The sequence below is a fragment of the Acipenser ruthenus genome, chromosome 53 (assembly GCF_902713425.1).
Source record: "Acipenser ruthenus chromosome 53, fAciRut3.2 maternal haplotype, whole genome shotgun sequence".
Taxonomy (NCBI): domain Eukaryota; kingdom Metazoa; phylum Chordata; class Actinopteri; order Acipenseriformes; family Acipenseridae; genus Acipenser; species Acipenser ruthenus.
In genome coordinates, this window is record NC_081241.1 from 276383 (window position 1) to 287500 (window position 11118).

Consider the following 11118-nt stretch of genomic DNA (forward strand, 5'->3'; position numbering starts at 1 on the left):
CAGGGGGAGCAGGGAGGACAGAGGAGGGAGCAGGGAGGAGGGAGCAGGCAGGGGGGAGCAGGGAGGATAGAGGGAGCAGGGAGGAGGTAGCAGGGAGGATGCAGGTGGGAGCAGGCAGCATCGAGGAGGGAGGAGGGAGGTGGGAGCAGGGGGGAGGGGGGAGGGTGGAGGGAGCAGGGTGGATGGAGAAGGGAGAAGGGAGCAGGAAGGATGCTTGTGGGAGGAGGCAGGAGGGTGGAGGGAGCATTCAAGAGGGAGAAGGAAGCATAGAGGAAGGAGCAGGGAGGAGGGAGCAGGGAACAGGGACTGATGAAGCAGGGAGGAGGGAGTGATTTGAGGATGGCGCAGACAGTGACTGTTGTGTGTTTCAATTCTATTTCTCTCTCTTTTTTTCTGCCCAGTGAATGAAGTTGCAGTTTACAGTCTGCAGGCTCCAGAGCCAAGGAACAGAGCTGAGTTTTTAAAATGTAAGTCTGTTTGCACTGAAACATTTGATTGAAAGATGTGTCACTCCATTGTGAGAAGAGCTAACACTACAGAACAGGGAGGGGTGGAGCTTGAGGGCAGCAATTATTATTATTTATTAGTAATTGTGAAGCCATTAATCTACACTCCTCTCCAACAAGTATTGGTTCAGATGAATACATGCAGAATGACTGGGGGAGGGGCATTTGTTGCCTGTTTTTCCACTCAGGCCTTTCTCTCCCTAAATATCTTGGTATCTCTGAATAGATAATCATCCCATCTTTTAATACATGTACAATGCATGTGAAACCAGTTGTGGGGTAAAATGAACAGCTATCCCTCCCAGTCATCCTGTGCTGGTAGTAAATGTATATTGCAGTGTCACTGCACTTGTGGGATGGATTGCTCATTAAAATATTAGACAGATATTTGAAGAGTGGATAATATTCTATTGAAGATATTTAGTAAGCAAGGGGTCTGAGTGGGTAAAATGGCAACACATACCCTGTAGGAACATTAAGTGAACTGTAATTGTATGCAGAGCTGCATTTGATTAGTTCCAATAGAAGAAGTTTGATAAGATTGAGGAATTATAATGAACAAAACAATCAAACAGCAAGAGGGTTTAAAGGGTTCATAAGGACCTTTGTATTTTATTGTGTTGCATGTTCCCATGTGTTGCTACAACTGTTTACGTGAGGTGTGTGTATTGTTTTAATTATTTTTATTTTTTTTACATTTTCACCACTTTTTTATACTTATAGATAGCTTCCCATGTAACCGCATGGGCCTCTCAGAACTACATTTCCCATCATCCTCCTGCTCACATATGTGATTGAGATCGAATTACCAGTGAGCAGGAGGATGATGGGAAATGTAGTTCTGAGAGGTCCATGCCGGTCCGTAGGAAGCCATCTTGAGGCAGAAAATGCAATTTAAAAGTTTAAAAAAGTGGTCAAAATGTATTAAAAAATAATTAAAACAATACACACACCTTCCATAAACAGGATGTGAGGATGCAGCAGACAATGACTGTTGATTTTCTCAGTGATTTGACTTTTCTAACCGTCTCTCCTCTACCCGTCCTCTTCTCTTCAATCAGATTCCTGTCAGCTCACACTGGACCCCAACACAGTGCATAGAAACCTCTGTCTGTCTGAAGGGAACAGAAAGGTGACACGGAGGAGAGACATCCTGGAATCTGATAGCTGGCACCAAGTGCTTTGCAGAGAGGGTTTGTCTGGGACTCGCTGTTACTGGGAGATTGAGTGGAGTGGGGGAGGGGCTTCTATAGGAGTCACATACAAAGGAATCAGCAGGAAAGGAGGGGATCATTCCTGTGTCCTTGGATTCAATGACAAGTCCTGGAGTTTGTTCTGCTCTGGTTCCAGTTACACTGCCTGGCACAATAACAATCAAACTGCAATAACTGCCCACCACTACCCCAGAATAGGAGTGTATCTGGACTTTAATGCCGGCACGCTGTCCTTTTATGGCGTCTCTGACACAATGACCCTCCTGCACAGATTCCAAACCACATTCACTGAGCCGCTCTATCCTGGGTTTTGGCTTTGGGGTTCTGGTTCCTCTGTAACAATCTGCCAGCTGAACTAGACTGTTTTGTGTTGTAAGAAACCCTTTGTATTGAACTCCCTGTCTGTCCTCTCCACTCCTCGGGTGAAGGGAATGTTCAATCTGACACAACTTTGGATGAAAGTTAGGGGGTAAAACGGCGCCACCTGCAGAGCGAAACGAGGTGAATTATTTGTTTTTAGCAACGAATGGATTTCATATGAAGTAACTGTATTTAATTTATTTTACAAGAATTGTTATGTTTTATATATATTTTAGAAAATGACATCCAATACTCAGTGCTGTAACAGTTTTTAAAAAAGTGAACTTAAGTTTGCTTTATTGTGTGTGTGTTTTTGTTCGCTGATTTCCATAAAATGTTTAATATTTCAGATTTTAGTAATGTGATTTAATAAAAAAAATTAACGTGATAGACTGACTTTTTCTCATTTCTTAATACTCTTTAACATGGTTTTTCAAATGAGAATGAGAAAGAAAGAGGTGAATGAGAGAGAAAGAGGTCTGGTAAAGCATTGTAAAGCACAGAGAGGTGTGGTAAAGCATAGGGAAGCATTGTAAAGCACAGAGAGGTCTGGTAAAGCATAGGGAAGCATTGTAAAGCACAGGGAGGTCTGGACTCTAACCCTAGGCTTGAGACTCAGCTCAGTGATTTGGATTCCTGAACAGCTTCTTAGTAAAGGTATTATTCAGCATGCCACCGCACCGTGAACTAATAAGAAAAGACTTTCAGTACCTGGCAGGCTCTTGTGACATATCAGGAGGGTCATTCTCTTTACTCCTTCTTCTTCTCCTTGGAGTCGGGTCCATGCCTCTCTCTACTGAATCACTCGTTCCTCAGTTAGCTGTGTTTCTCCTCTGCAACACAATTGAAACAAGTCCGTTGTTAAAGAGTACAGCGCTTCAAATGTCATTTTTCTTTCTCTTTCTTTAGAGCGGCCCCTTATCTTTTCATGCTGTTTGAAATCATTCTGATCGCTTCTTGTTATCACAGTTACTCAAATGCTGGGTTCGTTTTTGGAAACGTCTGTGTTGCTAATGGAGTGCCATGGGAGCATTGTATTTTAAACAATTTTGTATCAATTAAGATTATGTTTCATTTTGAATTATTAATTTTGAACTTTAAATATACAGGTTAATACTAACAGTTACAACAGCACTTAATAGGAAAAAAAACTATGATCTTTTTGTATGTTTTGTCCAGTTGTTCTGCTTGGATTTTGGTGTCTGACCAAATTTATATTAGAGCTTGAGTTTCTCGCACTGTTCATGTCGTTAGGGTTACCCGATTTGCCCTGAAAAACTAAATAAGACGTTCTTTTTCTCCTAGTCACTGACGCAGTACCAAAATAACAGTATTGTGCAGTAAAGAAACAAGGACCAGGGGTCACAAATGGAGATTAGATAAAGGGGCATTCAGAACAGAAAATAGGAGGCACTTTTTTTACACAGAGAATTGTGAGGGTCTGGAACCAACTCCCCAGTAATGTTGTTGAAGCTGACACCCTGGGATCCTTCAAGAAGCTGCTTGATGAGATTCTGGGATCAATAAGCTACTAACAACCAAACGAGCAAGATGGGCCGAATGGGGCCTCCTCTCGTTTGGAAACTTTCTTATGTTCTTATGTATTTAACACAATAATAGTTTTAATAATTATAGTGGAATAGTTGTATGCTTGTGTCTTTAGAAAATATCAGTTTACAAAAGCTGCCTTATTTTGAAGACTCCATGTTCACAAGTATGCGGAAGCCCCTTTGGCAGTCAGCATACTCTGACATCATAAGTCACATGACCGGAACCTGCGTGACGTTGAGTTATTTTGCTTAAACATCAATAATAAGAGAACAACGAAGAAGGAGAAGCGAAAAGGACGGAAATTACAAAGAAAAAATGATGCAGCCTATCATTGTGATAAGATGAAATATTGAAGTACCTTGACAAGATGTTTTGCCGGTACGCAGTTCCGGGGCGTACCGGCTGACTTTCAACTCTGATTATTAGTATTATATTTATGTGTGTTATTATTATTATTATTATTATTATTATTATTATTATTATTATTATGGATATAGTTTTATTATCCACTATCCTCAACAATACGAAGTATAAAATCGACTCGCACAAGCGCTCCTCTTCACTGTAGCTGAAGCGAGCTGCGGGTCACATGACACAGGAAGTAAATGTCTTCAAAGCAGTTCCTTGGGTTGGGCAGCAGCTGGTTCATGACGAGAGAGAAACACAGACCTGTTCAGAGTCATGCGAGTCACGAACGACTTTAAATAATCGTGTGTGTGTCTTTATCTCACCTCGCTCGACCCGCTGACAAGTCTTGACAGCCCGCTATTAATAATGAACCGGGGAAATGCTGAGGTTCCCATGCAGCTGTGGAGACATCTTTGTTTCCTCCTCCTTGAAGTCATCTCCGTGTCTGTATCTCCTAAATCACTCGTTCCGCAGTTAGCTGTGTTTCAACTGTGAAGCACAACTGAAATCATTAACGAGGGGAGCACAGAGCACCCCGATATACTCACAGCAGAACAGCCTCCATTCACAAAACCTATAGCAACGCGATCATTAACGAGGGGAGCACAGAGCACCCCGATATACTCACAGCAGAACAGCCTCCATTCACAAAACCTATAGCAACGCGATCATTAACGAGGGGAGCACAGAGCACCGCGATATACAACCACCACAAACTGAGGGACGTGGAAGGATGTCATCCGTGGACCTGCCACATCATCTTCAACATCATTTCAGAATAGGACTTACAATTCCCGTGTATCTATGCTGTAGTCTACAGCTCTAACACTGCTCCGAAGTTATTTCAGATTGAATGAGTGTCCTGATTTAATAAATGCAGTGTTAAAGACGGGCACGATATGTAATGAAAGTGTATCATACAGTCCCATGACATTCCACGCGTCTTCCTCTGAGCCCCCTCTATAAAATTGCATGCCTCGTTGCCAGGTCCAGCTACAGTATATATAGCCAGTGCTTAATGTGTAAAGAAAGAGGAGCCGGGGCGCAAGCAATGACAATAATACCGTCCTGAAGAAGCGCGCATTCAAAATCATAACACGTGTATTTGAAAGAGTATTGCACGTGCTAGTGTTAGATGATTACAATCACGTGTTCTGCATCACATACAAAGCAGGAGTGCAGCAGAGAAATTAAGAAAAGGCAACCGCAGCACAAATAATAAATACAACAAAGCATGTGTACACGTTTTGTTATGGTTTTGCATTTGAATGGTTTAAAAAACAAACACATTAAAAGACATTCCGAGGACTCCAGAAGGACGACATTGATTTAAAATAAACACGCCCCCCCCCACGCGCATTGGTTTGCCCCGCGGTCTGCACTATTATCAGTGATGTGTTTGCAACAGAAGCCGCTGGGAGATTACAAAAACCATCAATTAAACTGAGGCTAGGTAGCAGTGATCTTAGTATGTTTTGATTCTCTATTAATTAAATTATATTAATTGAAAAAGCCAAGAGAGATCCAGATCGTTATTATTTATTGTTTTGGTTTAATTTAATATAGCAGGCTAATGTTCCTATTGAAGTAGGCTACAGTATATTTTTTTTCATTAAAAAGTTGTCGTTGTTCTTTGTTGAAATGAATGTTCCGCTTTCATATTTTGTTGTGTTCTACTCATTTAATCAAACCAAGTAGTGTAAGAAGTTGCTTGTATCGTTCATGACGTTTTTCAAATCAAGTAATCTTATTTGTTTTTTTATAAAAGACAAAAGCGCAGCCAGAGACATCTTACTTAAAGGCGCTCAAGATGAAATCGGAAAGTAATTTAAAGTCGGCTAAAAACGTGGCAGCGGACTGTCTCTCTAACGCGCACGCAAGAACTTGCAGACTTGATACAACTGTGTTGAGAATTTAAAAAGAAAGCGTTTAATGAGATTTTTAACTCGAGGTCCCGGGAATATGACTCTGCACGCCCAGAGGTTCCGGGGCTGAGCCCCGACACAAAGTAAGCACCGAGTATAGCGATGAAGAAACAAACGATTAAATATCCCAGTCGATGGAAATTCAAACTTCAATTCAAGACCAAAGCTATTTCAGATTAAATGAGTGTGTCGTAATACATGGACTGGAAAAGACGATAAAAGTGAAAACAAGTTGTTTAAAATTCTTAAAAAAAACACATTCTTTCAAATTCTTTAAAATCGCCGTTATTCACACAGCACGAAACTGCGCACTCTGTGCCGTTGTCATGGCAAATGTCTCCCCCGAGTCATGTGATTTGTCGGCGTTCTGTTGCTATGCGCGTCCCCCCCCCTGAGTCATGTGACATGTCAGCGTTCTGTTGCTATGTGCGTCCCCCCCTGTGTCATGTGACATGTCAGCGTTCTGTTGCTATAATATTAATACATTATAAGTTATTGAAGCCGTCCAGTATTTTTAAAGACGTACATAGACATTTAAATAAATGATAAACGTGTGTGTGTGTGTGTATAAGTAAAGGTTTAAAAGATTAAAACATATCTCTCTCTCTCTCTCTCTCTCTCTCTCTCTCTCTCTCTCTCTCTCTCTCTCTCTCTCTCTCTCTCTCTCTCTCTCTCTCTCTCTCTCTCTCTCTCTCTCTCTCTCTCTCTCAGGAGTGTAAGAAATGACCATTATAATTGGCAGAGACCGTTTTCCACAACATGTCAGTAGTGTCAGGTCTTTAGGGCTGCATCACAATGAATGCTTTTCTCATTCTTTTGAATAGGTTTGAGGTCATTCTTTTTAAAAACATTCATTTAAAACCTCCACTCATTGAAGTATTTACTGTAGTATTATCTTTCCTTTTGTTTGATCTGTCAGGTCAGTACCTGTATGTCCTTGAGAAGAATGGAGAGTGTCTCCGTGTGACCGATGAAGAGGAGAAGACTGCCATTCTCAATGAAGTTCACGCAGGACACTTCGACTCATGGGTGTGTGGACAAGGGGGTGGGGGGAGCCCCAGAATTAGGAGTTATTTGTTTTATTGTGTTGGACAGCACACGTGGAGGGGTGATGAGGTGATGGACACAGCCAGGCTCTGCTACGTAGACAGTACCCACAGGTGGGAGGTTTGTATGCTGTCACCATCCTGACACAGCTGACCTCCTTCAGCTCACCGGCTCAGGGATTTGTACAGATTCTCAATGTGTCTGGCAATCACTGGGTCACGGTAAGTAACATAGGCTGTGAGGAAGATACTTTAAATGTGTTTGACTCTTTAGGTATTAATAATAAGCATGATTTCCGTTCCCAGGTCGTATCGCTGCTGCAGTTCAGTGGAAAGACAGTTCGGATCGGGTGGCCACATGTACAGCAGCAGCAGGGATGGAGTGACTGTGGACTGTTTACCATCGCAAACAGCCTCACACTCTGCATGGGTGGAGATCCAGGTAAGTTATGTTATGATCAAAAGCAAATGCATGATCATCTTTTTTCTTGTTTTGTAGCTGGATCTCTTCCTCCTTTCCCGAGCTGTGAGAGAACCCCCCTCCCAGAGGTACATTTCTGTGATGTGGAGACCAGACAGGATTGCACTGGAGCTGATGGTGGAATGCAGGAGGTGTGGTGAATGGTTCCATGGCCAGTGCCAAGATCTACAGCCAGATTACCTCATAAGCATGGAGGAGTGTATGTGCTGCATTTGGATTAGTGTATTATACTAACACTCCAATGTGGTAATGCCTGTCAAGCAACATTACCATCATTTACAGCTATTCACATATGTATTGTTAATAAGGCTCAGTGTCTTCAGTTTTTATTTTTCATGAGCGCACAAACTACTTATTTTAAAGAATTTATTTTTTTCAGCAGACTCTGATTCTGTATTGAGACCTTTTTATTTGGATCAATATTGCAGCTGCTTTTGCACTTTCATTTTTAATTGGTATGGTAGTCTTAGTTTCTGAGCTACTGAATTACTGCCTGACTTGAGTATTTCCAGGGCAGAGATATCCAAAGTAAACTGGATGTCAGTTCTAACACCCTCCTTGTTTAATGTAGTTATATTGAACCAGCTGGGGAGGGGCTGATTCACTGTATTGAAGTGAAATTGTGCCAAATAAGGTGTGTGTAACATGATATAAAAGTACAGTAGATGTAATTCTGAAGTGATAAACAACTTCACATTTTACGTGGACATGTTTCAGACATTAATGCTTCAATTTCAAATTCGATTTCCATTCCTATTAACTGATATTAGACAATGACATATTATAAAAGTTAATAGTATGAAATGTCCGTATGATTTACTGATAACACATATAAATTGGTGATGTCATTTTTAGACAGGCAGCCTCTTTAAAGCCCTTCTTTTTTTGTGTGTTGTGTGAGAAGGCATTTTAAAGTTCTGTTAAACCTGCTCCTAACACCCCACTCCATCGGTCAGGACCTTGACGTGGCCAGTGGAAACGGGGCATTAGTTCTTAACTTGACTAGCTTGCAGTATCGCCTGTACCCACTGGGGGGAGACAGAGATACACGCAAAGATCTCTAGTGCTTTAATTCTCATCCAAACTGTATTGAATTTACTTCATACTTCAGCAGTAATCCATCATCCATAGTTCACTTGTATTTTATGACCATTGCTGTGCCACTGTCTGTCTGCCTGCCACTGAAGATCATTTAGGGTACAGTTAGGACACTGTGGTCCAACAGGTACAGGGCAGCTACAATGGGGTGAGGCTGGTAGAATGGGACCACAGTGTGCTAACTATACCCTCAATGATCTTCAATGACAGACAGACAGACAGCGGCACTGCAATGGTTCTGTATGACGCTAAGCGGTGATGTTTCTTTTCGTTTCTCATCAGGCCTGACATGGACGGCTCACAGGAGATCCAGTTGCTCTACTCTCTGTGCGAGTAGAGTTCACTTTACTTTCCTTGAGTAAACTTTCCTTTGTAAAGGGTTTTGGCTGGTAAACGGTTTAGCCGTCCAGTTGTAGTTAGGGTTTGGTTTGTTTATTTTTGTTTTGTATTTTATAAAAGTACACGACAGTGCTACAAAGTACCGTTCTGTGTCGGGTCTGTTAATAGGGTGTGAATAAGCCTTGGCCAAAGGCTATTGTTACAATATTGTTACAATTTTTGCATAAGGTTCACACATTACCTTTCTCTTGTGACCACCCAGGTCTGCTCCACACATGACTTTCCTCTGTCAGCCCTGTCTACAGGGTTTCCCCTGAATTTATCCAGGGTTTAATCAGCCTCAGGTGCTTCACATTAAGATTAGAGCCAGGTGAACCTCGTCCTGACTCAGTCCCGGTGCATTCTGGGTAACATAGTGCCATTACTACCTGTCTCCTCCCCATACTCTGCCACTAATATATAGATAGATAGATAGATAGATAGATAGATAGATAGATAGATAGATAGATAGATAGATAGATAGATAGATAGATATAGATAGAGAGATAGATAGATATACCCTTATCAAAATCTCTGCCCCCTCTTGTGGTCATAGCTATGCTATGTTTATGTACTTACTGTCTTAAAATTATAATAGTTGCTCAATGTAATAATAATAATCTTTATTTTTATATAGCGCCTTTCATAGTGGACCACCATCACAAATCACTTTACAAGATACAAGACTAGGGTGTGTGAACTATGCATCAGCTGCAGAGTCACTCGCAACAACGTCTCACCCGAAAGACGGAGCACAAGGAGGTGAAGTGACTTGCTCAGGGTCACACAAGGAGTCAGTGGCTGAGCTGGGAATTGAACCGGTGACCTCTCAGTTACAAGCCTGTTTCTTTAACCACTGGACCACACCTCCGTAAATAGTGGGTTATGGCAAAGATGCAGCTCCCCTTTCTTGTAAAGTAAACGGTTCTTTTGACATTTCTGTTGTGGGTGGGAGGAGGCTAGCGGTAAACTGTGTAATTTTCAAAGTGAAATCTTATTCAGGGATATATTTCCATTCGGTAATAAAAATACTATGAACTAAAAGGCTCAAAGCAGTAGATCGTGCGCATCCCTTGTTAGTAGCTGCCAGTCTGTTTTTCATTCAACAGTTTTCTTGACAGATTTTGTAGATTCAGTATTCGGCCGATTCTTATGAGATGGATTCTATATATATATATACCCTTATCAAAATCTCTGCCCCCTCTTGTAGTCATAGCAATGCTATGTTTATGTACTTACTGTCTTAAAATTATTATTTTTTCGATGAAGCTATATGTTTTCATAATAATAATAATGATAATGAATTGAATAGTAGTTGATATAAATGAGTAATAATCAAATACAAAAAATAGTCAGCCTTAACTTAAAGTTCTGTTCAGTCCCTTATAAAAATTATTTCAAGCAAACAAAGAATATACAACAAAATTGTGTTTTAAAGTTTATTTGAGGTTCTTGCTAAATTAAAAATTGAAAACAGCCACAGTAATATTTTTTAGTTCATTGTACAGAGAGTAGGAGAAACAATACATGAAGTAAACAGAAAGCGCATTGAAATACACTGGAGTCTGACAAAGTCAGGGCTCATGCAGGACTTTACTGTATTGAACATTTGTCATTTACCACAGCTACTATATCTGCTCCTGCTGCAGCTCCTATTGCTGCTCCTGCTGCTGCTCCTGCTGCTGCTCCTGCTGGTCCTCCCAATGCTCCTATTGCTGCTCCTATTACTGCTCCTAGTATCATTAATGCTTTTATAAATGCATTGCTTCCTTCTGCTTTCTTTCTAGCATCTTCCTCACTGCAACCTGGGTTTTCCTTCATTATCCTCTTTTTCTCTTCTTCAATGGCTGCTTCAGCCTTCTTGTACATCTCATTGGTGTAGCAACCGCCTCCATTCTCTTTCACCATGCTCTCTATCTTCTCCAGCAGCTCAGTGACCTGGGTGCGATCGCTCATCTTCTTGTTGTTGAAGGAGTGACACCGGCCTCCACACTTCTCTACAATGTTCTTGAGGAGCTGATCACCTCTCTCAATGTATTCCGCGATCGTCTCATTATCTTCCAGGTCGTCTCCGCGGGTGAAGAGCACCATTGTGTATTTCTCAGCTTCCTCACCGAAAGCCTTCATGATTAGATCCACTGTGTCTCTCTC

General features: G+C 41.4%; 1 pseudogene; it reads right to left on the bottom strand.

Annotated features, from left to right (window-relative positions):
- Positions 1–10389: 10389 nt before the first annotated feature.
- LOC117397358 (GTPase IMAP family member 9-like) overlaps positions 10390–11118 on the bottom strand; it is a 5326-nt pseudogene continuing 4597 nt past the window's right edge.